This window comes from Astyanax mexicanus, chromosome 21 (genome assembly GCF_023375975.1).
Source record: "Astyanax mexicanus isolate ESR-SI-001 chromosome 21, AstMex3_surface, whole genome shotgun sequence".
Lineage (NCBI taxonomy): Eukaryota > Metazoa > Chordata > Actinopteri > Characiformes > Acestrorhamphidae > Astyanax > Astyanax mexicanus.
The window spans coordinates 26,583,668-26,609,932 of NC_064428.1; the positions used below are offsets into that span (position 1 = coordinate 26,583,668).

The 26,265-nt window shown below is 38.4% G+C and overlaps 1 long non-coding RNA gene across 1 annotated transcript in view; it reads right to left on the reverse strand.

The window, feature by feature from the left end:
• Positions 1-222: 222 nt before the first annotated feature.
• LOC111193531 (uncharacterized) overlaps positions 223-26,265 on the reverse strand; it is a 78,573-nt gene continuing 52,530 nt past the window's right edge. The window contains exon 2 of the long non-coding RNA XR_002650581.2: positions 223-1,192. This is a non-coding gene — a long non-coding RNA (uncharacterized LOC111193531). The remainder of the gene's footprint in view (positions 1,193-26,265) is intronic.

Here is a 26,265-nt window from a genome sequence, read left to right on the forward strand (position 1 = left end):
GTGTAGTTTAACATTCCAGATATCAGAGCATGCTATTGAAACGTTTATCAATGTTTTAAAAAAAAAAAAAGATTCCTGGAATGTTTGTCTATATCATTACAGAAAAAGTAACAAAAAGTAACATTACCAAAAGTAAAAATTTTTAAAAACTTTGTGCAACAGTGCCACGAAGCACCTTTCAATGGATGTTTCTTCACAGAACAAGTTTAGCCAGGAGAAACAGATGTTTTAAAAAGTTTAATAGACTCCCAACATTCTGTAAATGTGCTACATTGATAAGCTTTACCTGTGTTCAACTCAAGAGTCATTACGAACCATTCCAGCTTGTAGAGAATGTTATAAGAGCATTTGAGCAAAACGTTTTGTAAATATTTCACAAAGTTTAACCTGTAACATTACAAAGATAATGTTCCAGGGAGGTTCTGAAAATGTGTGAGATAACAACATTAGTAGAACATTTCTCACATAATGTTATGTTATGAAAATGTTAAAATTAACATTCACAAAACTAAAACTAAAAGCATTGACGCTGTTAAAGTGATGTTGCAGTGATGTTACCAGAACAATTAAAAACATTAAAGTAAAAGTTTGAAAAAACATCCAAAAAATGTTAATTATAACATTCAGAAAAAGTTCTACTAACCAAAAATTCTTAGCTCCCCCTTTTCTAAGGGTTTCTCCATTCAAAAGGGGGCAGTATTACTACACTGCAAACTAGAGACCACTGAAATGTCCTAAAAATCATCATTATTATGATACATTCACATATTTAAGAGTCTTTAATAAACCATTTCAGCTTTTTAATCACGATACAATGGCCATCGCACGGATTTGCCTGACACAGGAGGAAATTGGCTTCGGCCCTCGCAGTTTAGGGCCAGTCGCTTTAATCATTTTGGAGAACTCAAGAGGAGCACAGCCTCTGCGTGTCGGCATCAGAAAGTGCTAAAAGATCAAAGATAATTCTCTCCTTGAAGAGAGTTTCAGGAAAGCTGGTCTTGGAGGAATTCCAAACTGACTGAAGATAATAGTCCGAAAAGCAGTCGCCACAAAAATCACAGAAAATCACACGGCATCACGAGAGCTGCTTTTACAATAGAAGGTGGAATGTGCTGAATGGATGGAGCTGGTAGAAATCTCCTTCAGGTCCTCTACAGGTCTGTGGAGTCTGCCGGCTGATGTCAACATGGACCTGTTGTAGAAAAAAAAGACAGACAGAATTATCGTTTCTTCAATAAGAGCTACTTCTAATGCTGTTAGTAACAGAACATTAAGTAGAACTTGAAGCTGTAGCTTGTAGTTAAAGTCTCACTAAATTGAGGTCAACTGGTTCCAAACCCCTGCAGAACTTTCCTTTATACCATCTGACCAAAATTATCTCACATAAGAACATCCAGATGTGATAGGTCAATTGTTTCACTCCAAAATTACAACCTATATCATCCTCAATCAACACTTGTAAACATAACTTTTTAGAGCTTAAATCAACAGATCAACATTAACATTAACTGTATGGATTTCTCATTTCACCAGGGTTAAAATGAGATAAAGCATTAGGGTTAATGTCAGGTTTAGGTGTAGCTTAAGGTGTACTACACTGATGGGTGATGACCTAATAATTAAAAACGAATACAAGAAATCCTGTAATGGACAATTTGTATGTGTTTTTTTTTTTTTTTTGTATTAATTGCCAAAGTATCGGATCAGGACTCCAAATCAAATGATTCGGACTGGCGGCAAAAAAATGTGATTGAGATTTATGTTAATAAATCCTTTATCAGAGTATTTCTCTTGCTTAACTGAAGGGAAGCAATACTTTAAATTTCTGAAATGTAGAGTATCTAAACTTTTGACAGGTGGAATAAAGATGCATAAAAGGATGAAATGCAGTAAAAAAAAAAAAAAAAAGAAAAGAAAAAAGAAATAAATCTTCCTCCCCACTGAGAGGCATTGTGGTCCACTCCTCCAGAGCAGAGCCTGGGCTCAGACTCCTCTTACCCCCCTATCCTCTACATACGCTGGAGGCAGCGGCTCTATCCCGATAGCCTCCCGCACCCCTGCTGAGTACACTCCATTACAGCCTCGCTCCCTACACACTCTGCCCTGCGCACTAAAAGCCAGACGTGGGGAGCGCTCAGGTTAAGAGGTGGAAAATGGGGTGAGGGCCAAGAGGATGGTTTTTTTTTTTCCATGGGCGCTGATTGCTGATTCGCCAGTAGGGGGGAAAGTATGATAATAACACTCACTTGTTCACCTTCTCTGACCCTTTTCTAGGGAGGACGGAAGAAGGTTCAAATGGACAGATATAGGTATAGGTGTTACAGGAGTAATAGTGTGTGTGTGTGTGTGTGTGTATATATATATATATATATATATATATATATAGAGAGAGAGAGAGAGAGAGAGAGAGAGAGAGTATCAGTAAAATGTTGGACACACTTCTTCTCATGCAATGTTTTTATTATTATTTTTTTCTTACACTGGAGCTGTTAGTTTGCACTTTCTGAGACTGGTAACTCTGATGAACTTATCCTGTACAACAGATGAAACTCTTGGTCTTCCATGGGGCAATCCTGATGAGAGCCAGTTTCATCGTAAAGTTTTTGGTGGTTTTTGTTTTTGAAATGTTTTGTTTTTCTTTACTTAGTTAAGCAGTTCTTGCCATAATATGGATTAAAACATTACTCAAATAGAGTTATTCACTGTATACCTGTAACTCTACCTCTCCACAACTTTACAACTGATGCTCTCAAACACATTATTAAGAGAAGAAGAAATTCAAGTAATTAACTCTTTTGTTCTTTACCTTCAATGTAACGTTACTAAGGTTCTGCAATCTGTGGTCATACCTTTATATGGATGAACAGTCAAGTGCTTTACTCAAACAGGACGAAGCTCATTCACATACTGCTCTCATCTCAAGAGCTTACCTCAAAGACATTAGGAGTTATCAGCTTTTATCATTCTTAGGTACAATCCCCTACCCCTTGTTTATGAGTGTAACCCATCCCCTTGGATCAGAGTTACAAGAGGAAGGGGTGAAATCTTCTCCCTAAAAATTGGGACAACCCTTCAAGCAGACAATACATATATATAGATAGCGTTATAGCAGTGGAGCTCTAAAGTTCAGCAACCTAACTTCTGCAGGTTAACTAGTTAACTTTAGAGCTTTATCCTATGACCTTTAGACATACGATAATGCAGTAATGCAGCAATTAATCACAATTGTCCATTCCTTAATTCCTCTGTGATGGGGAGCTGAAATGACTATATTTTGCTTTCATTAGCTTTTATTTTATTTTTCCATTCCACCTTAAATGGCGCAGGTTCTGCCACCTGTTGCCCCAAATTAAGGTGGAACGGGAAAGTTAGGTAGCTTGCTATTGAGATAAACTACCAGTGATTTTTTTAATACTTATTATCAAGAAAATGGCCATAACACATTGATACTACACATTGAACTATGGTAATAACATTGTTCTTGTCATTTTTAACAAGAAAAATACTCAAATTTGTGACTTTCTTTGGTCGCTTGTGCCGCCATCTTGCCAGTGGTTTTCACATCCCTCTGTTTGGAGTGTTTCTCTGAAAAATCTCAGTTTGAAGGGTCATGTAGCCCCTAACATTTCCCCTAGCCTACCCCTCCAGCCTAACATGAATCAGGAGACCCTACCCCTAGACGTGCACACGCAAAACAGAGGGATAGAACTGGAGATAAATAGGGTGAAATGGGATTGGGCCTAAATTATTAACACTTCCACAGCCTTCTGGGTTTAACTATTTTCTTTCTTTAAATTAAAAAAACATTAATTACTGAGCTACCTTACACCAAACCTTAATTTATGGATATGAATTTTGCCCTGTTCACTTCTGATTCCTGGCTTTTTAACCAAAAAAAATATATATATATCTGAGCAAACCTATGGAATGGAAAGTGAACAGGCTTCAAAGGCCATGTTTGATCTCTCCAAGCTAAGGGAGCTTAAGTGAGGGCTTCTGGACATGCACGCTCATTAGATAAATGAGTTTAGCCACTTTCAACAAAGAGGATGCTTTATCAAAGCCTTGTGATGTGTGTGAGACAGAACTCGGCTTACAAAAACCCTGCGAGAAACGTGCTCTGTCTAAGACTGAGCTCACTAACTCAGGAAGTGAGTGTGTGTGAGTGTGTAGGGTGACAGCTCCTCTTACAATCACATCAGAATGTGGCTGAAAAGCAACCTGGTGGTGAAAAGAATGTGTCACCTTTATGTGGTGGAGATGACTAAGATGGTGGATTATTTCCTTGCACTTTTTTACTTCACTGTTTTAGTTCTTCCTGCCTCCCTTGAAGACTAATGCTGGTTGAGAAAGTGAGAGAAAGAGAGAGAGAGAGAGAGAGAGAGAGAGAGAGAAAGAGAGAGAGATAGAGGTGTGGTGATGATGATGAGCGATGGAGGTCTTTTCATTCTAACAGCTTGTACAACAAAGCAGGGATGAAATTCCTGGAACAATAGGAGGTAACTTCCTGCCAGTGTCAGAACATTGCAGAGAGAGTGGGCTCGACTATTCCAGATTTTCTCTTCACACATTCCTTCTGTCTTTTCATTCTTGTGAAAAATCTTAACGGATGCCTGAAGATTCACAGTGATTCAACATTTGCCCTAAAGCTCATAAACTGTCCTTGGAAAACCAGTGGAACAAACAAAACAACAGTGTTCTTTTGTACTGAAGGGTCATTCCAACAATGTGAACCTATAGAGAAAGGTCTCACTCCTCCATAAAAGAGACAAGTGTATTATGGTCCTTAAATTCCTGCAGACGAACAGACAACTGAAAGAAGTTAGACACAAACACATCTTATATGTGTTAAACTATAAAACATGAAGATTCCAATCATCATTCTTCAGAACATTTACACTTTAAATGCACAGGAACTAGTATCTTGTCCCATGACCTTTACCACAGCCCAGAGTTAATTTTAAGAATTTAAATGGTTCTTCTTTAGAAGAATCTTCTCTACACTGCAAAACATCGACTGGCAAAAACATCCACTAGTTCAAAAATATATGTACAGCTCTGGAAAAAGTAAGAGACCACCTTTGATTTCACCAAATTGAAAACCTCTGGAATATAATCAAGAGGAAGATGGATGATCACAACCATCAAACCAAACTGAACTGCTTGAAAATTTATTCCAAGAGTGGAGTGGATCAAAAAGCAGTGTGTAAGGTGGAGGTGAACCCCAGCTCATGCAGCTTTGCCATCAAGCTGTCGGCGCTCAGAGGGAGCAAAATTGGCCCTGCTCCCTCTGGGTGGGTAGATTGCGCTCTCTCCCCACATCACTCCTAGGGTGATGTCTGCAGCACAGGGCATCTGTGAGCTGATGTATCAGAACCGAGTCGCTGTGCTTTCCTCTGAGCGTGCTGGCTACTCGGTAATGCTGCATCGGCAGCAGCTCGAAAAGAAGCGGTGGCTGGCTTTACATGTATCGGAGGAATCATGTGTTAGTCTTCACCCTGCTTGTGTGTTGGGGCATTCCTAGTGAGAGGGGGAGTTCTAATGAGTGGGTTGGGTAATTGGCTGTCTAAATTGGGGAGAAAATGGCAAAAAAAAGACTGGTGGAGGTGAACATGCGAAGATGCTTGAAAACTGCGATTTACAAAAAAACAAAACAAAAAAAACGATTTTTCCACCAAATATATTTATATATGATTTCTGGACTCTTAAAACTTTATGAATATGAACTTGTTTTCTTTGCATTATTTGAAGTCTTTTTTGTTATTTTAGCCATTTATTATTTTCTGCAAATAAATGCTCTAAATTAATTTTAAAAAAGGGAAAATAAGACTGATTCATTATTCCTCATGATCCAGATTAAATTTTTCCTAAAGCCATGGTTTATAGCATTTATCAAAATCTGTATTGAACTGTTTTCATCGAACACTTTCTAGGTATTTTTTGTATTCTAGAAATAAAACTGTAAACAATAAATGGAAAGTATTGATGTATTATTTTTAGACTCAGGAACCCAGGAAGCCAGGAACTCTTGAGGAACATGTTTCTGAAGAGCGTGGTTGTAGTTCTCTGATATGTTTTTATATACATCACAATGCATGTGTTGTGTATGTAATGTGTACGCTTTGTCTGTCTTCATGAATCCTCTACATACAAAGCTGATCTTCAGACCGTCTGCTCTGCTTTCGCCCAGTCTACAAAAGCTGACGGAATGCTGTAGGAATCGACTTGCCTTCCTGCTGTCCTGCCAACACCACACACACACACACACACACTCACGCAGTGCAGTGCCAGCCCACAATGTACCGCATCATGCATGGGCCAGAACAATCTCTCTCTTCCCCTCTCTCTCTCTCTCTCTCTCTCTCTCTCTCTCTCTGCAGTGGAGGTGACTGAGTCTCACACAAAGGCAAACACAGCTTCCCCTGTGAAATCGTTTCACTGCCAGCCAAACTTCCAGAATCCCTCAAAATGGAAAGAAGCCAAGCCACAGGACGAGAGAGAAAGGCAGAGCAGAGGAGTGCGCAAGAGCGAGCGAGAGAACGAGAGACAGAGAGAGAGTGAGAGAGAAAGTCACTAAGCTCTGTTCATTAACCTCCTCTCGCTGTTCACCCCAGCACATACACCTTCTCTAATCTTGTCAGACACTGAAACAGTATAAGCTGAAACAGTGTGTGTGTGTGTGTGTGTGTGTGTGTGCAGGAAAAAATAAAAAATAAAGATTGAAACAGAATAAGAAATAAAAACTTTGAACTTTTCATCATTCATAAAAAACTTCTTGTAATTGGTCCGAAAGTCTGAACTGTCTAGAAAAGTGCGTTTACACTGCAGGTAAACCGGATCATAGTTCAGTTGATCCAGATCGATAACACCTCTTTTGGTGGGACCAAACAAGGCAGGTGTAAAATCCCTCTTATAGGAAAGCCAGTAATTAGCTTTTTTGCTGAAATTACAATGTCTACTTTTCTGTCTAAGACCAGAATGGTTAACAGCATTTATCAAAATCTGCATTTATCAAAAGCCATTTTCACCTGCAGACTAATACATGCAAATCCAAAATCTGAAAATCACACTCTTTAACAGGCAGTAAAACGTCCCCGTAAAAATTACCCAACGGCCACCCAACGTTTGGAAAATCTTCCAAATAAGATGAAGTGCATTCTGATTGCCAAAGAGCACGACATTCTGGCCTCTTCTACTAACCTCAGGTGGATGGTTAGAGCAGGCTGGAATGACCACCAGCCCATGAGGCTGATTTCTCCAGCTCCCTGTGGTCAGTGGAGCTGGCATTATGGAGATGATTAGGTGGTTTGGTCAGAGGAAAAAAGTCCTGGCTGCCAGGAAAACCGGTGGAACAAAAACACAAGTCAGTGAATATGAGCCTACAACTAGTTCCATGACCTAAATTCTAAATCGATTCCATTACCTGTCATCTATTCCATCCATTATATTGACTGATTAATGTGTTCAGATAGTTTACTAGTTTTAACTTGTGTTGTAATTGTGCAAGCGACCAATATCTTTGTGTGGAGGCCTAAAATTGGCTGGAATTAACAATGACATTTAAACAATGCAGAAAATAGTTTGGGACCAAAATATTTGTGCTCTACTTTGAGAAAAAGGTAACAAAGTGAAGTCTACATTGCATGTGGTTAATGCCAGAGTAGATCCAGCATGGTTGTGATGCTAACGCTGTAATAGCGATACTGGGCAGTATAGATTCTTCCGTGTTTTTATATTTGTAATTAAAAACAATTCTATATAGTAAATAAATATTGAATTCTTCCAGATTATGAAGGAACACATAGGGAATCATGTAGTAAATTGAAAGTGTTAAACACTAAACCAAAATACTCTGTAAAGCATTTAGGTGCTTTTATCTGGGGTTCTGTTAACTTGCAGTTTCTAATGCTGGTAACAGAGCAACAGAGGAAACTCTGGGTCTTCCTTTCCTAGGGTGGTCCTACTGACAGCCAGTTTCATCACAATGTTTTTGAATTTTTTGTACTCACTGATCTTCATTTCTTAAAGTATTTTTTCTTTATTTAGTTGAGACGTTCTTCTCATAATATGGATTAGAACATTACTCAACTAGAGCTATTCACTGTATACCAACTCTACCTCTTCACAACTTCACAACCAGAGACTGTAAAAAAAGATGGACGTCGTGTCTCCGTTCCCATTCATTCAATAAAATGAGGCCAAAATCTTCCGCCATGTTGGTGATCCTGAAACCCGAGTCTGCGCAATAGAGACCAGAGGAGGGAGAAAGACTGTGGAGAGACAGCCTACTCATTTAAATAACCCCGCCCCTGAGGGCTGCCTCGAGGTCACAGACTGCAGAGCGGGGCGGAGCGGAGCTGACGGTCTGTTATTGGTCCCACCCATAACCAGCCCTTTTACCATAACCACACCTTTTTTGAATAGAGCTGAATAACATTTAAAAAAACGAATTCTGTGGGGATATAAAAATTGGACGATATAAGCAGAGGTTACACTAGCTGCTGCATTTAAATAAAAGAGGTAGAATTACAGTATATTAGAAAAAAACGTGATTGAAAGTTGTTCTGTTTTGCCACTGAAACCTATTGGAATGGGTGGGATTACACAGCTTTCTGAAACCGAACAGCAGGGGGCACCCGATCTGTGGTGGCTTCACTTTTGAGAGACGATGCTCTGTCCAGCTATACACAGTCTATTTTCTAATTCTCCTAATTATCTCTTTGGGAGCATCAGTTGTGTTGTTTTGAAAATTACAAGATGTGCAAAGCTAAGTATTGGTTGCTAAGGGTTGCTAAGTATTTTTACATTGTGTTTATTTTAAGTAATTTCTCAGAGCCTGTTTTTTTTTGTGTGTGTGTTGTTGGATGTGTTAAAATCAGGCTGACCAATCACTTCATAGCTGCAAACTAAACAAATGAGAATTTAGACAGCTTCAAAACAGCTTCTCTTATTCGGATACACTTACATGATGAGAAACATGCTTGCTGAAAAGTGTGTATTAAGGTGCATCCTAATCTGTTTATGTCCATAAAGACCTGTAGCTTCCTTTGTGGGGGAGAAAAATGAAAGAGAGCAGAAACAGACAGAGAGCAGAGAAAAGGGGACAGTGGAACTTTTGGAGACCCCTGGAGTTCTTTTTTTTTACTTGCTTACAGAACTTTAAGTAAAAGTTCCACTATTTTTTTTTTGTCAGAAAGGCTGCTATCTTTGAACATTTCAACATTACATTTAGGATTACAGTATACATTGACATGCACTGCCATTATAGCTTAAAAAAACAGTCTTGACATTAGTATATTAAGACATAATAATGCAAGAGAGCAGAAACGGACAGGGAGCAGAGAAAAGGAAAGAGTAGATCTTTAGAAATCCCTGGAGTTTTTTGACTTGTTTACAGAACTCAGAGTGAAAGCTTCATTACGTTTTTTTTTTTTTGTCACAAAGGGCACTAACTTTGAACATTTGAACATTTATAGCTATAAAGACAGTCTGGACATTAGTATATTAGGACATAATAATGCAAGAAAATAGAAACAGGCAGGGAGCAGAGAAAAGGGGAGAGTGGAACTTTTAAAGACCCCTGGAGTTTCTTGACTTGCTTACAGAACTTTTTTTGTCAGAAAGGCTGCTATCTTTAAAATTTCAACATTACATTTATGACTAAAGTATACATTGGCATGCACTGCCTTTATAGCTTAAAAAGACAGTCTGGACATTAATATATTAGGACATACAGTACTGTATGTGTGTGTTTGTGTGTGCTCTTCTCTGGCTGTACGCTGCCTTTTCCCTACGACACAGCGACTCAATCAATGTGCCAAAAAAAAAAAAAACAGAGCAAAAAAAGGTCATGACTTTTCTGCAAATGTCACTCACTCTCTCTCTCTCCTCTCACTTAGTGGCGGTGTGTTTGGTGGGTGGGGGGGTTTGGGCACGCAGAATAATGTGCGGCGGTGGAAAGCGTGGAGGAAAGCCGGAGCAGCGCCGCAGGACACTATTGTTACCCTGCATGCGCTACGGCCAAAGCGAGGAGGCGGGAGGCCTGGCAGGAGGACTACAGGCAAATAGAGTCCTACTGATCGCGAATACGAGTGTACTGCTGTGCCCACGGGCTGCAAGTGGGCTCTCTCTCTCTCTCTCTTTCTCTTTCCCTCACACATTCATACACACACACATACACACACACACGCACTCGCTGATCAACAACTCGCTGTAAACAACGGCTGGTTTTCTTACAGTCTGCACTGGTTCAAATGGACACAAGTGTTTAATTCACAGTTTCTAACCCGAGCTCGACTCACCCAAGGCTCTAATTAGCTGAGGTGCGTCAGGAACGTTCTGGAACAAAAGCGTGGACCCGCATTGTGCCTGCATGGGGGAGAATACAGATTTAATGGCCACAAACCCTGCAGTGCTGATCTGACCGGGACTGACTGACCTATGCAGGCTCCGCCCATAAATGTCCTTATTCACTTATAGGTTGGACAAACTGTACATTCATTGATGATCATTATGTTCGCAATGTTTATTAAAGTGTTGTCTTACTTTTCTAACATAATAATAATATTAATAAACTAAAGATAGGCCTGGACAATAATTCAATATCGGTATTTATCGCGATAAGAAATGTTTCAATAACGGTGATATCAGTTTTGTGGTATATCGATATGTATTAGAATCACGGACAGGCGTTTTTTACTGGCGTCAGCTCGCCCCAGAGCTCAACACATTCAGCCCCCGTAGCTGGGCTACGTCAGTGCGTGATGACGTAACCACACAGGCACGTAGCCAAATAGGCTAGGCTAGGCAAGGCTAGGTTAAAATGGCTAGGCTCGGGTCCGCTTCGCTACTCAGCACATATGTCTCGCGCTGGAGCCAAACAGAGCAGGGACGAGCGGATCCAAGGCTACGGTAGACTCGATTCGGTCGGCCCCGGATCCTCGAGGCCGGCCGTGGGTCCGCTCGCTCAGCCGCGGGTCCGCTCCCTTGCCGCTTTGCTGCAAATTGTGCCAAAGAATGCAGCCAACCAGCAGCGGTAATGTTAATACATCTAATCTGTTCCACCACTTCAAGCAACTCCACTACATACAATATTTTTCTTATACTGACTGAAGCACTTTTATAGCTTATGTTGTAACTAAGTTATTCATAGTTGATAAAGCCTGTAGGTTTGTTTATTTGACGGGAAAATCTTGTTGCTTTTATGTATATAAAGGCTTCTTGTATTCTATATCCTAGTTGAAACACTTTTGTTTTAATCTGTTAAATTTGTTCACAAAGAATAAGAAGCTCGGCCTCTGTTGTAATTTAAAGTTATTTTTATTGGTAATAGTAATATAGGCTTATGTTTGACAGGGATGTCATGTTATTATTTTGCTATATGCAAATAATATTGAGCATTCATTTATTTTGACTACTTTTATTTCTAAAGTATTAAAGTTTTTTTTTGTGAAAGGAGGTTTCAAAGTCTTAAATTAAATTTTCAGACAGTAGTAGGTACAGATTTCCATTAGATAGATAGATAGAGATAGATAGATAGATAGAGAAGAGTAACTGTTTATTTTACCTTGAGTGTATTGACAAATATCTTTCAATTATGATTACTTAACTTAGTATCTATAATTACATTGTGTGAAACCTTTAATCACAATATATTCTTTACATATATGGTAAAACATTGTTTGATCAGGCATGTGACTAACACAGACTTTATTATGACAAATTAACCCACACGATACATAAGGCATTTACTAACACATAGGATCTATTATATGGCAGACTAACCACGCGCTACTAACACATTCACATATAACATACGAGATCTATTGTGTGACTTGCGTAGCTCATGCTTGAAGCATTTCGTTCACTGCATGTCTCTGACTAACGGCCATCAATCATCAGCTAGTGCACTCTGTATGAACTGGATTGATACAAAGGAGACTTCGGGATGAACAGTGCGGCCTTTCTCTCTGTGCGTGCAAAGTCCTTCACCTACCAAAGCGGGAGGAGGCGCGCACATGGGGGGGAACTTATGCTGGGACGGCTGATAACCGTTTCTTTTGTATGTTCTCCTGGATCCAGTTCTGTGTAATAAATACTTGGTTTGCTTTCAACTTCACTCCACCTGTCTGACTCTCTCTATCAAACGAACACGTAGGGGAGTTGTACCCCGGACGAGAGGTGGGGGTTAACCCACCTTTCATTTTCTTTTCTACAACAATAGATAGATGTGCATATAATGAGGGTATCTGATGCCAGCAATACAAAAAGTGCAAATACACAGTTATATAATAATTTAAATTCGCAGTGCTGCAGGGATTGCAGGGCTTCTTAGCAGTTTTCTGAGGCCTTCAAAGTATTTATATCAATATCGAAATTATATCGTATCGACCGAAATTTAAGGAATATATCGTGATATAAATTTTGGCCATATCGTCCAGCACTAACTAAAGATTTTATATTCCCCTAGTCATTCTACATTTTAAAGTATACACTTAAAAATATGGTTCAGGGTCTCAAGAGAATAGTAAAGACAATTGTTAAATATTTATATAGTAGAAGCAATAAAAGCTTTATAAGGGTGAGTTTTCAGTAAAGTTTCTCCAGCACAAAGGCTGGAACAGTATTAGCGGTAGCCGCTAACCGCAGTGCTAGCTCTTTCGCCGTTCAGAGGTGAGTATATCGGACTGTAGTCTGCGTGTTTACTGTGTTAAAACAAGTACCATTCTACCATTGGTACCATTCTGACACGCTACTGGTTTATATGTGGTTTATCCAACACATCTGCACATAGCACGTCACACTCCAGCAAGAACTCAGCAGACGTATGTAGCCTTTTATGAAAATGAGCCGTCGCTCAAGAGACTTAAGAGAACTTGAGCCAAATGTCCAACTAGGCTTCTTTAATAAATTTACATTGTAATGAAATACATTAATTTTCAATGGGCATATATGCAGCTAAAACACTAGGGAGTCTAGTGCATCCCAAATGTATCAACATTAAACTTTTAAATATAACATTATAATCATTATGGCTACTTTAGGCTCCTGTGGCACATCCTAAGCTTTTGTCCTTAATGCCATTTTTCCCATTACATTACTTTTAAAAAGCTTGACTTGATACTTCAACTTCTACAAAAGTACTTTAAACTGTAGTATCTGTGTGTGTGCTCTACCTGAATAATGAACGTGAATACTTGTCACACCTTTGTTGATGTTCTATCATTTCTTCTGTGAGTAATGTTTGAAACTGCGGTTTCTCTCTTTTGTAAACTGCATTCAGTTGTAATTCTTGTATTTACGTGTTACCAGATGTACTCCTTCCTAATTTACTTCAGCAACAAAAAAAGCCTCTGACTTAGCTATCTCTGTACAGTTCAAGAGACTTAAAAGGATTACTTAAGCCAAACCTGCCAATGCTGCTAATAATTAATGTGTAATTAACGTGGGCAAATGAGTCCAAGTAACATTACGCACATTAGGTCAAGCTTGCTGGTCTTGACTAGCTTCCAAGCATTGTCCTCACATTAGCATTTAAGTCAGTATCTGCCCCAGCTCACTGGCCTATTGCCCCCCAAGCAGTGGCAGGTTGACTGGATGATTATTTCTGGTGAAGAATGGAGTAGCTGCTAACTGAGCTGTGGCAATTACCTGAGCTACTGGTAATCAAGGCTGGCCATGGACAAAAAGCTCAGCCAGGAGCTCCACCGCCTCTACTCAGATTCCATTACCTGTCATCTATTCAGGCATAATACTCCCATGGTAACTGGAACCGGGCCCTAACTGGCCAAATCTGGCTGTCTGTCAAGTTCATTGTGTCCCTCAAAGCTGAAACAAAACACCAGAAGAAGTCGAATGTATCAAAGGGGGCTGAGGGCTTCAGTCATGACCCTGTGGTGGCAAACCATGACCTGTACATGTGGCTGTCTCTCTATGATTTCGATGACATTGGTGGTAGTTGCAGGTAAAGATGGAATAGTATGATAAAGTCCTACCTTGATTAAATCATACAACAAATTATTGGAAGTATTCTGGGTTTTCTCGACAGAATCCCTTTCTAACATAATGCTCAGAGCTGTGAGAGGATAAAGACCACCATGTTCTTCTCTAAGACCACCAGTTCATCATTTAGTTCAAGTGCCACTAAAGCCACTAATATCTCTAGCTGAATAAAGTTTAAGGAGAATTCATTAGAACTACACCAGATAAGGGGGGGGGGGGGGGGGGGGATTGCCTTTCTACCCACCCAGACAAAAAAGATACAAGAAGATACAAACAGAAAAAAACTCAATCTTCAAATAATTTACCTTCCAATTACCCAACCCACTCATTAGGACTCCTCCTATCACTAGTGATGCCCCAACGACTGGCACATGCCTCCTCGGATACATGTGAAGTCAGCCACCACCTCTTTTTAAAATGCTGCTAATGCAGCATTGATGAGTAGCATCACAGTGCACTCGGAGGAAAGCACAGCGACTCGGTTCTGATACATCAGCTCACAGACGTGCTGCAGACATCACCCTTTGGAGTGATGTGGGGAAAGAGCGCCATCTACCCACCCAGAGAGAAAGCAAGACCAATTTTACTCTCTCTCAGGGCTCCAGTAGCCGATGGCAAGCTACATGAACAGGATTCAAAACGGCGATCTCCTGATCATAGTGGCAGCGCTTAGCCTGCTGAATCCTTCCCTAAAAATATATATTGAAAAGTTCTTGAGGGCAGGTAAAGGTTTTACACGTATTAATACTAACATTTGTTTTCCTATATGCCTACATATGCAAGCTGAGAACCATTTAGGAACATTGTGTGAAACAAAAACAATCGCAAGGGGTTTAACCTTAAAAGCGTATCTGTTTGCATGTCAATTCTAGCCAGATGCCACTGGTCACAGTCATTACCACACACTGCACTGTACCATTTGAGTGGTAATGGCTTCTATGACATATATCCAAACACACTGAGGAATGTTACATTTCTGCACAACTTCAGATTTGGGAAGAACAGTCACCCCTCTGGCACCCAACGTGGGGCCTCAATCAAACTCCTGTAATTTACATCACCTTGCCATGAGCATGCTGGCCAATATCCAGCCTCACTCACAAGATGGGTGAGGGCACTTCCAAACCATCTCAAATGACTTTTCCATTGATGCATTGATGTTTGAGGGTGTTCTCAGAGAACCAGTGGTCTGAGCCCTAGCCCTGTCTTTGGGAGATGTGTCAATGCCCAACAATGCAACAATAATGCATGATCAGAAGTCTACAAGAATATATACAGTAACTGTAACTGACCTGATTGGCTGGCCTCCCTTTATCCCTCTATACCCAGGAAGGCAGGATGTCCCTCCCTCTCTCCGTCACTCATAGAGTGATAATGTGGTATCTATTAAGTGAGGTAACAAAATTATTAGTTTTGTTTCACTTTTCCTCCTCGACTGAGCTGAGAAATTGCTTGCACTGAAACCTGACTGGTACTGCTGTGGTGCCCCTGAGGTCAAGAAATAAAAGACTAAGTGAGGCATATTTATAGACTCTTACAAAGCAGGCGCCTCGTTCACATCCGCCTACAGTCCTGTGTTTAGACGAGAGCGAGAAAAGAAGAGGTGGTAAAGAATAAGAGGCAAAAGAACGGGGGTTAAAGAATGAGTTAAAGATAGAAGTGTGAGGCGCAGGCGAAAGGGTAGACTGTGTGTGTGTGCGATAGATCAGGTAAGTGAATGTGGAGCCACAGTGACAGTCCCTGCACAGTTGGTGGTGACGAAGACAAAGCTTCCTTCCCCAGAGATAATTACAGTTTAGATCCACTTTGCCGTCTTGCTTCGGTCATGTTTATACAACCTGTTATAAACCTTCGCTTCTTTTTCCTCTCTTCTCCTTCAGTCCTCCTCTTCCCTCCCTCCCTCACTGCTCTCGTCCTCCTGCACTTTTTTTTTTTTGCTTCTTCTTACTTGTTAAGAGAAAAAAAAAATCAGCAGAGCATTGCTCATCTTCCTGCTTCCAACTATGGCTAATCCCGCGCCAAAGCACCTTAGCAACGCTCAGAATTTGCAGACGCTTTAAAAAGAAGAAGGGTAGGGGGGAGCTCAGCCATGTTCTTCACTTTGGCTGAGGCTGGTGGTGAAGAAGAGCCTGCTAATACATCTTCAGATGTTTCTGAGGTGTTCTGGAAATGTCCCTGCTGCTCTGTGATAACTCCCTGGTGAGAGATGACCTGCCATGCTCAAATCTGATTGGTTCACCTCAAACCACCCTTATCCATGCCGTGCTGCTGTTTACAGCTGTTGTTTGGTCGGCTCCGTTGGCTTGTTTCTGTTTCTGTTTAATGTGTCAACACTGATCCAAGTGAAGCAAAAGTAGGAATGGTTTTGGGTTTGATGGGTTTTGCTTAATTTGTTGTGGCTGAAATTACAATTTCAATAAGGTCAACCACAAATGTGAAGATGCCAAACAGTAATGCTAAATAGTAATTGTTTTAGAGGATAGTCTGCAGAATTAAAAAAAAAATCACTTTTCATAGAACCTAAATGAGGCCAAGTAAAAAATACAAATAAAAATGCATATATTTTAAAATATATTTTTACATTTTTTGATGCAGCATAATCTTGGCAGTTTGGTCAAATTTGATACTGCATAGTAGTTAGCTAAATTAAACAAATGTAGCTGACAAAATGTAACATATGAAGTTGGACCAACTTAGGTGTATTGGGTTCACAGATAATATTTCATTGACTCAACTTTTTCTCAAATTTTCTTCAATTGGACCAAAATTCTTGAGTTGTCAGCAGAACTTAAATTAGAACAACTAAAACTTAGGTGCAACAGGTCACTAGAAACATTTAAGTTGGTGGTGGTTAATAGATATATCACTTTAAAATGCCCTTATTTCAGCAGAGTGTGATCTTATATATACGGACACCAAATAGTATCAGTATCAATCTACTAGTGCCGAGGCTATAGCTTTGATAGGGCAGGTCCTCGTTAGGACTCATTAGAACATCATTAGTCCAATGAGGCTTGGTGGTGATGTCAGCCGAAAGGTCTGCCCCTTGAATTTTTGTCATGAAAACTTCATTCTTTATAAAACAACTTTTTATGATGTACCTAATGGCTGAGAAATGCAGCCTACCTTGGCTGCAGCCTATAAGCTATGAAGCACAGGTTATGTTTGGGGGGAAATCAGTTAATGATTTTTTTTGGAGATAATAAAAAAAGACATTTAGAGACAAATTTAGTCATTAGACTCTGTGGTTAAAGTTTGATTTTGTATAAGAGTTAGAATTAGAATTAGGTGTAGATTTAGGAATAGATGAATGTGTAGGTTAAAATAAAGTTTAGGTGTACCGTAATTTCCGGTCTACTGAGCGCACATGAAGGTAAGATGCACTCACTAGTTGAAAAATGTGTGCATATACAGGCCAGGAACAGTCACAAGAGTAAAGTCGATTAATAACTTGGGCTGCCAGTTTAAGAAGCTCAAAGGGAAAGGAGCATTTTCCGTCCTGATCTGTTACAGGGCTGCTGTGATTACCATCATTTACATTTATAACCTGCTGCTTATTAATGCGCTAGTGTTACAGTTAGATAATACAATGTCCCGATTTTGCAAGGGATTGCTACCGGTAGGACACAGTGTTCAAAGCATGTGAAAAAAGTAGTAGTTTATAGCCCAGAGATTACAGTGTATTTAAATTATAGGTGAAAGGTTATGTTTGACATTTTGGTCATTTAGATGAGTGAACTCTCAGTTGTGAGTAAACTCAAAGAGTAGTCGCCTGTAGATTTTTCTTCATCGCTTGAGGTCACGTTTCCTCCAAATGCAGTAGTTCTTATACTTGGTACTAAATGTTACAAAATAGTTTTTTTGGTAGCACAAAACATTTTTTATTAAGGACTATTTCTATTCTATTAAAGATCTATTTTTGTAAGGGAAACATGAGTGTGAGTGTGGAGAGAAACACTTCACAGAACATAAAGGTGTAGGCACAAACAGCATAGTACCTCAACAGCCAACTTTTCAAGGCTACTGAAGTAAAGCCATCACAATGACTGGAGCTGATAATAAACACAAATATGAGCTGTAAGAGATTTGCTCTCTACTTAGTACTTCAGATTGTACTGTCAAATTTGTATGCTCTTAGAATGGAGTCAGAATACATTCAAACACTATGGGTTTGCGCTATAATCGGAAAATCGCCAGTACAATTACGAGGAATGACAAGAGACATCCGTGACCAGAGGTCACAGAGAGAGTGGAATTGAGTTTGCTCTCTTTCTCTCTCTCTCTGGGTGGGTAGGATGACATTAGAGTTCTCCTATAAGTGTGATCAATCCAATAATGTTGCATTAGAGCATATGTGTCAAACTCAAGGGCCACGGGCCAAATGTGGCCCGCCACGTCCTTTTATGTGGCCCACGAGAGCTTGAAAGGTCTTAGTGTCTAAAAATAAATAGGTCAGAAGCGTGCTTTGACCAAAAACTTCATTTCCCATAATGCATGTCGACTGTGTTACCCTTAAAGTTACAGCTTACTGCCACTACACAGCAGTGTAGTCATTTATGTGGAAACACTGCCGTAATTTTGCAGACAAACTCATTAATTTGATGCAAGGCTGTTGCAGTAATTTTTTTGCATACAATGCTACATGAAGCATTCTGAAGCACCAATGTATAGAGAATTTAAATCATAAAATAGACAGTTGCCCATAGTGGGCAAATGGCGGTTGATGCAAGTTTACAGGGGTCCTTATTTCATTGGTATAGTTTATCTCAAATATAGCAGCCAATGATGCCAAACTTCCAGTAAATTTACATAAAGTTAGAATAAAATCCATAGAAAAATCTTATTAACTTGATGCAAGGCTGTTGCAGAATTTTTTTTTTGTGAAATGCTACATATCACACATGTTCTAAGCAGCTCACAATTTTTGATTTTTTACTAGTTAAGCCTCTTTTCAGTTTGTCAAATGTTTTGATCAGTTAATATTATAACAAGTTAATATTCTAACTTGTGTTTGAGGTTATTTTTTATTCACTTGAATAGTTTGATCCTTGATTGATGGAGTTTGTGAATTTCATAACATGACAAATTAAAAGGATTTATGTTGTAACAGAGCAACAAGTAAACATTTTTTCCATGCAACTGTAATGTTTTAATTGAATAAGTAATTCATTCATAGTTGTTTAACATTAAGGAGTAGTTACATTTATTTTATGTCACATTTGGTTACATTTTGTTACATTTATAAGTTACATCTGGCCAAAATGAGTTTGACAGCCCTTCATTAGAGCCAGTCTGCTAAAATTGGCAGTTGCTGGGCTTCATTTGACACATCCCAGCCTTCACCTTAAAAGCCCTTGTAGCAATGTGTGATGAAGTCATTTCTAAAGGGTGAGAACTGGAAATGAATAGGGTGTAAATATTAAAAGAAACCAAATTAATTTTATGATGACTTTGGCAGACACCTCACCTCTCCTGTGACTCCCGGGATTTTCCTGCATATTTCTAGCAGTTCCCTGATGCCCATAAAATGTGCACAATATCCCAAAAATCTGAATATTGTATAAGAAGATCTCTTGGTCACCATTTTGGAAGTGATTGAGCAAGACAGAGCAAGCGATTGATAGATAGATAGATTTAATGAGAAAATGACCTATCGATATGCCTGTGTGTGTTTTTGTGTTCAGGAGACTAGACAATTGTCTTTCTGGGTGGTATTACTCTCTACACTTTTCAACTACTCCTTCATGGAGCTTTAGTTTAGTTGGATTCTGAAGCACCAACGTATAGAGAGCTCAAATAGATAACAGACACTTGCCCATAGTCGGCCAATGACGGATGATGTAAGTTTAGAGACAGGTTTCCTTATTTCATTGGTATAACTAATCTTTAATATAGCAGCTAATGATGCCAAACTTCCAGTAGATTTACTTAAAGTTAGAATAAAATCCATAGAAAAACTACCTGAGTTGAATATGTCAACTTGATAAAATAAAAAAAATAAAATAAAATAAAAAAATAATATGAGAAAAAATAACAATGATACACCATATACTTTTATAAATATATGGTGTTTTTATAAGGGTGCTAAATAAATCTTTGGGTAAATTTTGGTGCTGTCCAATGAAAAAGAAGTATCTTTAAAACAGCAACTTTACAGGAGAGAGATAAAACTTTTAACCCCATAACATGACTTGCCTCAGATACGAGCTACAGGTGAACAGTAGGTGATACAAAACCTTTTTTATGCAGTAAAATAACTTATTTACATTCTAAAATCTCCTACAGGACATTTGGAGAAGCTGCCGGTTTTCTCTCTACTCCACTTAATAATTCCAGATCAGTAACAGGAATCAACCCAAATTCTGCATGTTTGAAAATATATGTTAAAAACAAGACAAATATAAACGAAACTAAAGGTTTGAAGGACATGAACTGGTTCTGATTTAGTTGGATTTAGTTAGATTTTAAAAGGAAGTTCAGGAAAAAGCCAATTTTATGATTTTAATCATTATATTTTGACATAAGCAGATTTACTAAAATATTTTTTAAAATAAATTTTCTATTATAATTACAGTTATGCTTTTTTTCCACTAATAATCCTTATCAAACATAAAAGCTTTTTATGTTTTGCTTGAATAAATATCCTCAGGATTTAGTGCTGTAATGTCAGGCAGACACTTGACAAAAAATCCTGGCCTGTTAAATAGAAAAAGATAATTTTGGAGAAATTCTATTGGTCCATTCATCAAGGCATTTAGACACTGTGTAAGAGACAAATTATGCTGTAAACTAAAAATCAACATAAATAGAGATAATTGTTTTTCATTGGACAGCGTTGATATATGGTTGTGACAGAAGTTGCCTTTTATGAGGGGATGTCTCTTGTTTCCACTGAACCAACTGACTAATACTAACTAATAATACACTTACAGTATAACTGGGTAGTTTGATTCAATATCACATTATATAAAACACCTTGTTTTTGTTTGTTGATTATTCATATATATTTTTTACCATTTAGAAAAAAAAATCACCTTTAAGACGAGACTCGGTCTTATCCGTCCAGCAGAGACAGAAAGTGAACGGAATTAGATCAAAGTTAAGTGGGTCTGGCTCTCATCTGAAGCCGTATGTGTGCAGAGTCAGATTATGGAGCTATAAAGGGAAAGTCCCAAATACCTTTAGACTGTTTTTCCTTTGCTGTGTTTTTAATCCCGGATCTGTGCTTCCCCTAAACCAGTTTAGCGTTTCTTCAGTGTGGACGGTGTAATAATCAGTGTAAAAGTGGATCAGAGTGGTGGGAGTGTGTTTGAGTGTGTGCGCTTGTGCGTGTGTTTGTGTGTGCAGATCTTGAGCCAGGGTATCACTAACATGCATGGTTCCCTGGTTAAGCAAATCCCTGTCTAGGATTTGCATACTGCTAAATACGTATGAGCACACAAACGTGAGAGAGGATTTGGAGATGTGCGCAAACACACACACACACAGACACACACACACACACACACGCACACACACACAGACGCACACGCATTTAAGGGGGAGCTCTGTTAAGACTATTTGACTGTAGTCACTGATGAGCTATACCATGAGACCTTGCCATACCTAATTCAACACGTGCATCTCCTGCCATAAGCTTGTGTGCGTTTTCCTTCATGCGTGTATGAAAGCAGCAACAAATACATTTACAAATACACTTTCATGACACACTTCTGCATATATCTTTTATATCAAATTTATTTTCCTCCAAAAGCAGACTTAAGCATTAAATTATGTAAAAGTAAAAGTTTACTTTCAAAAATTAGAAGAAACTTCTATCACTGTTAAGTTACTACTAAAATAAAAGTCATTCCAACTGTTCTTAGTTCTAAAACTATTTTAAATTACCCAAGTTACATAATAAAACATATTACATTATATAGAGTACTTATCAGTAGGATCATTGCATAACTTATCGAAGAATATTACAATATCTTTAAACTCCTAAGATCCAAACTGAATAGGATGCATTTTTTTTTATTTCTCTTTGCTATTTGGGCTAATTTGCACCTGATTAGTGTAAAAACTGTCCTCAAATCAGGACTTTCGTTTTTTTATATTTCGATAGAACACAATAAAAGTCGCAATTAGTAATGATGTGCAAAACATTTATTTTGTTACTGAACACTGCAGCATTTTTTGCCTGAGTGAATAATTGTGCCCCTTTGAGTAATATGGCTCATTTGAAGTGTTGCTTCAACACAAAGACATAAAGTAAAAAACACACATTTACTGTATTTACTGTTAATTTAAATTTCTGAAAACCGTAACGTGTAAAATTCTTCTGCCACCATTAGGTGACAGTATAATGGCCTCATAAGAGGACACCAGGCCCTTGTAGAGCAAAATTTTGTGTTGTTATCTATACAACTCAAAATGTGATGCCCACATATATGGACACCAGGTTCTGAGAGGTTAAATCAAAATATTTTACTTCAACAAGACTGCAAGTTTTTAAGTTACGTTTTTTTCTGATATTGGTAACAGAATTGTAACAAATGTGCAGCCAAACAGCTTTACCCGACTCTAAAAATATTTATTTCCCCATTTTTTTTATTAAATTGATAATTTGTCATTGCATTTAAAATGTTGCATTCAGAGAAAGCAAATCATAAACATACAAAAATATATTGAACTCAACAGCGCCACTAGTGGACATGTATAAACAACCAACCAGATATTTTGCTTTTTTGTTTTGGAACAATTGATGTGGACATTTTTTTGCGAGTTAATGTGTTACACAAACTTTAACAAATAGGTAACCAGGCCTTGAACAACAACAAATAGTGAGTTTTTTGCATTTCACAAAAAAGTGGACCATCATACATTTAAGTTGTTAAAGTATTAAAGTACGTTACGTTTTATTATGTAAGTGTTTAAGTTCATTTAACTTAACTGTTCTTAACTGTTCCTATAATTATGAAAAATTTTCTTAACTAATTCTACCCGTGATTGCAAACCTTATCACAATACACGTTTTAACATTTTATTTAAAAAGTAAGAAATTCGTTTACATTTAAGCAGTTTGGAAGATTATGGCGCACATGTACTTTATTCATGTCTTATGGAAATCGACACACCAATAAAAAGTAAACAACCTTTAAAATAATTCTCCACGCAGAAAGCTAACTGTGCTAATTAATGAATGTTAACTATAGTAATCAAGTTGGCATCATACAAATGTACTCAGTTTTTTTTCTCTTTTTTGTGTGCAGGGTCAAGGGATTAATATGTGCTAATTAACTGCTTCATGGGGCAACCCTGTTCTGCCTGCTTGCCCAGGCGATCACCCACTGCTGCCCATGTGGAAACCATCACCGCATTACACAGTCGGTTTAATAATGGAGGCCAATTTGCAACCTTTCTGGCAACTGTGGACGACAGGCGGATTAGAGGTGGAGTCTGACCACCTGCATCTGTCAAATTGAGGAGGGAGGTGAGCGAAAGAGAGAGAGAGAGAAAAAAAGAGAGAGATTAGTTGTAATCTCTCTGTCAATCTTTCACCTGTTGAATGTTGAATATGCTATATTTTTAATTGCGAGGTAAAGTGCATTTTTTTACGTAAACTCTTAACATACTGCAATTAAATGCAGTTAAATGTTACTCTGCGCAAACTAGCTAAAACTGCGTCTAAACAGCTTGCACATCTGCTTCGTTGTGTTACATCAGCCGTGAATAATGCCTGGCGGCACTAACATGAACATGAAAAAAAAATCTCCTGCAAAAAATATTAAAAAGAAGTATTATAATATAATCCCTGTTAACATTGCCTCAATGTTAAGCTCTTGGTCTTTGGTTTCAGCACTTGGACAGCTCCTTAAACCAATCCGGGCATGATCCCAAAAATGCGACAATTTCAAAACGTTTTTTTTTTTTACTTTAAGAAAAAAAAAATTTGACACGAAAAAAACTTTCTATAAAAAATTCGTTGGGTTGTAAGGAACTTTTTCTTTTAAACTCACCTATTTTAAGCAATGTAATGCATTTGTAGAAATCGTGTATACAGAATTCAAAAAAATCAAGCACACTCAGTGCGTTCCCTCTTTCAGAAAAACGTCTAGCAGCTTGAATGAGAAATATCTGATGGTGGGCGGCCCACTAGACTCGGGGCTTCACTCCGAGAATGTGAAATGAACTGTCCCGGGCAAGTTCCCCGCCGCAGCTGCGCAGGAGGGCTGAGAAAACCCCAGCTCAACAATTGCGGCCACTGTTTTTCCCCCCACCGGCCGCTCGCTTTCTCAAAGACCCATTTGCATAGCCCGTTCTGGCTGATTGACTATACTTATTCAGGGGAGACTCGCCTTTTTGTCCGCCGTTCAGCACGAGACGGTGGCCTGACAGCCCTCAGGTGACAGATCCGCCTTCTTTAGGTGAGCGAACATGCAATGGGATTTAAAGGAACCAGACACGAAAATGCCACCACATATGGAAGTAAAACAGTGTCACCAGACTTTGAAATTTAAAAGCACTTGATTTTTTAGCACTGAATTATTTTACATTGAATTATTGCATGTGATTTTTTTTGCCTCTGAATTAAACACTTTAATTTTTCAGTATATCATTTTCACTTATTTTATTTTAATGTAAAAAAAATCAAAAGTAAAAATTCAAGTTTAAAAAATTCAATTAAAATAAATTCAGGTTGCTCAAATTCGACCTGTCAAATTCGACTGCTAAAATACAACGCTCAAAATTCGCTGTAAACATCCGGGACACACAGGATGAGCAATCAATTCAGTCTTCAATCGAGCCAACAACCAGCCAATCACAACACCCTCCGAAGATCACGTGACAGGTAGCCTGAGAGGGGTACAGTAAGTGTAATATAGCTCAATATATTTATTTAGACAGTGGCCATTACACTAAGCAACATACTTTGCAGCAAAGTGTAAATAAGGTATTGCTAAACAAACCGCTAACTAGGTAGTATCTTGTCTATAATCGCACAGTCCCACAGCTAGGTAGCTATAATTTAGCTAACTAAGTTACTATCTCAGATTCTACAGTAGTAATTATCTTCCACACAGTCTGGCTGTATTTATAAATAATTGATCTAGTGTTCGTGTTTGAAGCTCTTTCTGAAATGAACAGAGGAGCTTTATTTAGTTAGTTAGTTTAACAAGGTATATCTGGATATATCTTAATTTAATATGTTTACAAACCACAGAGCAAACCGTGGTTAAAGTGAGGATTTCTACACCGTTTAAGTGATATTACATGGCCACAGTGGTGAGGTAAATGCCCTGTTTTCAGCTGTTTTACACTCACCTTCTCGAGAGGAGCAGGAGGGGGCTGTGACTCGCGTTGAGCGGCTCTGAGTGAGGCGCTACCTGTCACGTGATCTTCGGAGCGTGATGTGATTGGCTGGTTGTTGGCTCCACTGAAGACTGAATTGATTGCTCATCCTGTGTGTCCCGGATGTTTACAGCTAATTTTGAGCGTTGTATTTTAGCAGTCGAATTTGACAGGTCGAATTTGAGCAACCTGAATTTATTTTAATTGAATTTTTTAAACTTTAATTTTTACTTTTGATTTTTTTTTTTACATTAAAATAAAATAAGTGAAAATGATATACTGAAAAATTAGTTTAATTTTAGTTTAAAAAGTGTTTAATTCAGAGGCAAAAAAATCACATGCAATAATTCAATGTAAAATGATTCAGTGCTAAAAATTCAAGTGCTTTTAAATTTCAAAGTCTGGTGACACTGTTTTACTTCCATACCACGGCCATAAATCCCGCAAAAAGAAATAAAAAATGATGAGCCTACTTTAATAGACTACAATGGTGCAGGCACTTAGACTTACGATTCGACTTCATCTGAACAAGTGTTTAGAGTTGTACTCGTGCCACTGTGGTGGCAAATAACTTAACAGGCTACAAAAGAATTTTGGTAACACTTCCTATAAATCCTCTATCCATAATGCATAATATGGCATTATATGGCTTGCAGAATAACTAAGCACTCATTACTTAAAGCGGAATACATAGCATGCTATGAAGTACAACATCGGACATCGCTTTTACTAATGTTGTATTGCACTATAACACATATTTTGCATTTTTTGTAGTACTTAGGCTTATACGTATAACATGCAACAGGAAGATGTTTAATACTGACTTTTATAAATATATATAACAAATTACAAATCTTTAAAGAACGTAAGAACTGATTATATACAAGACCTTTAACAGTAAAGAATTTTTTTTTTCATAATGCCTTATGA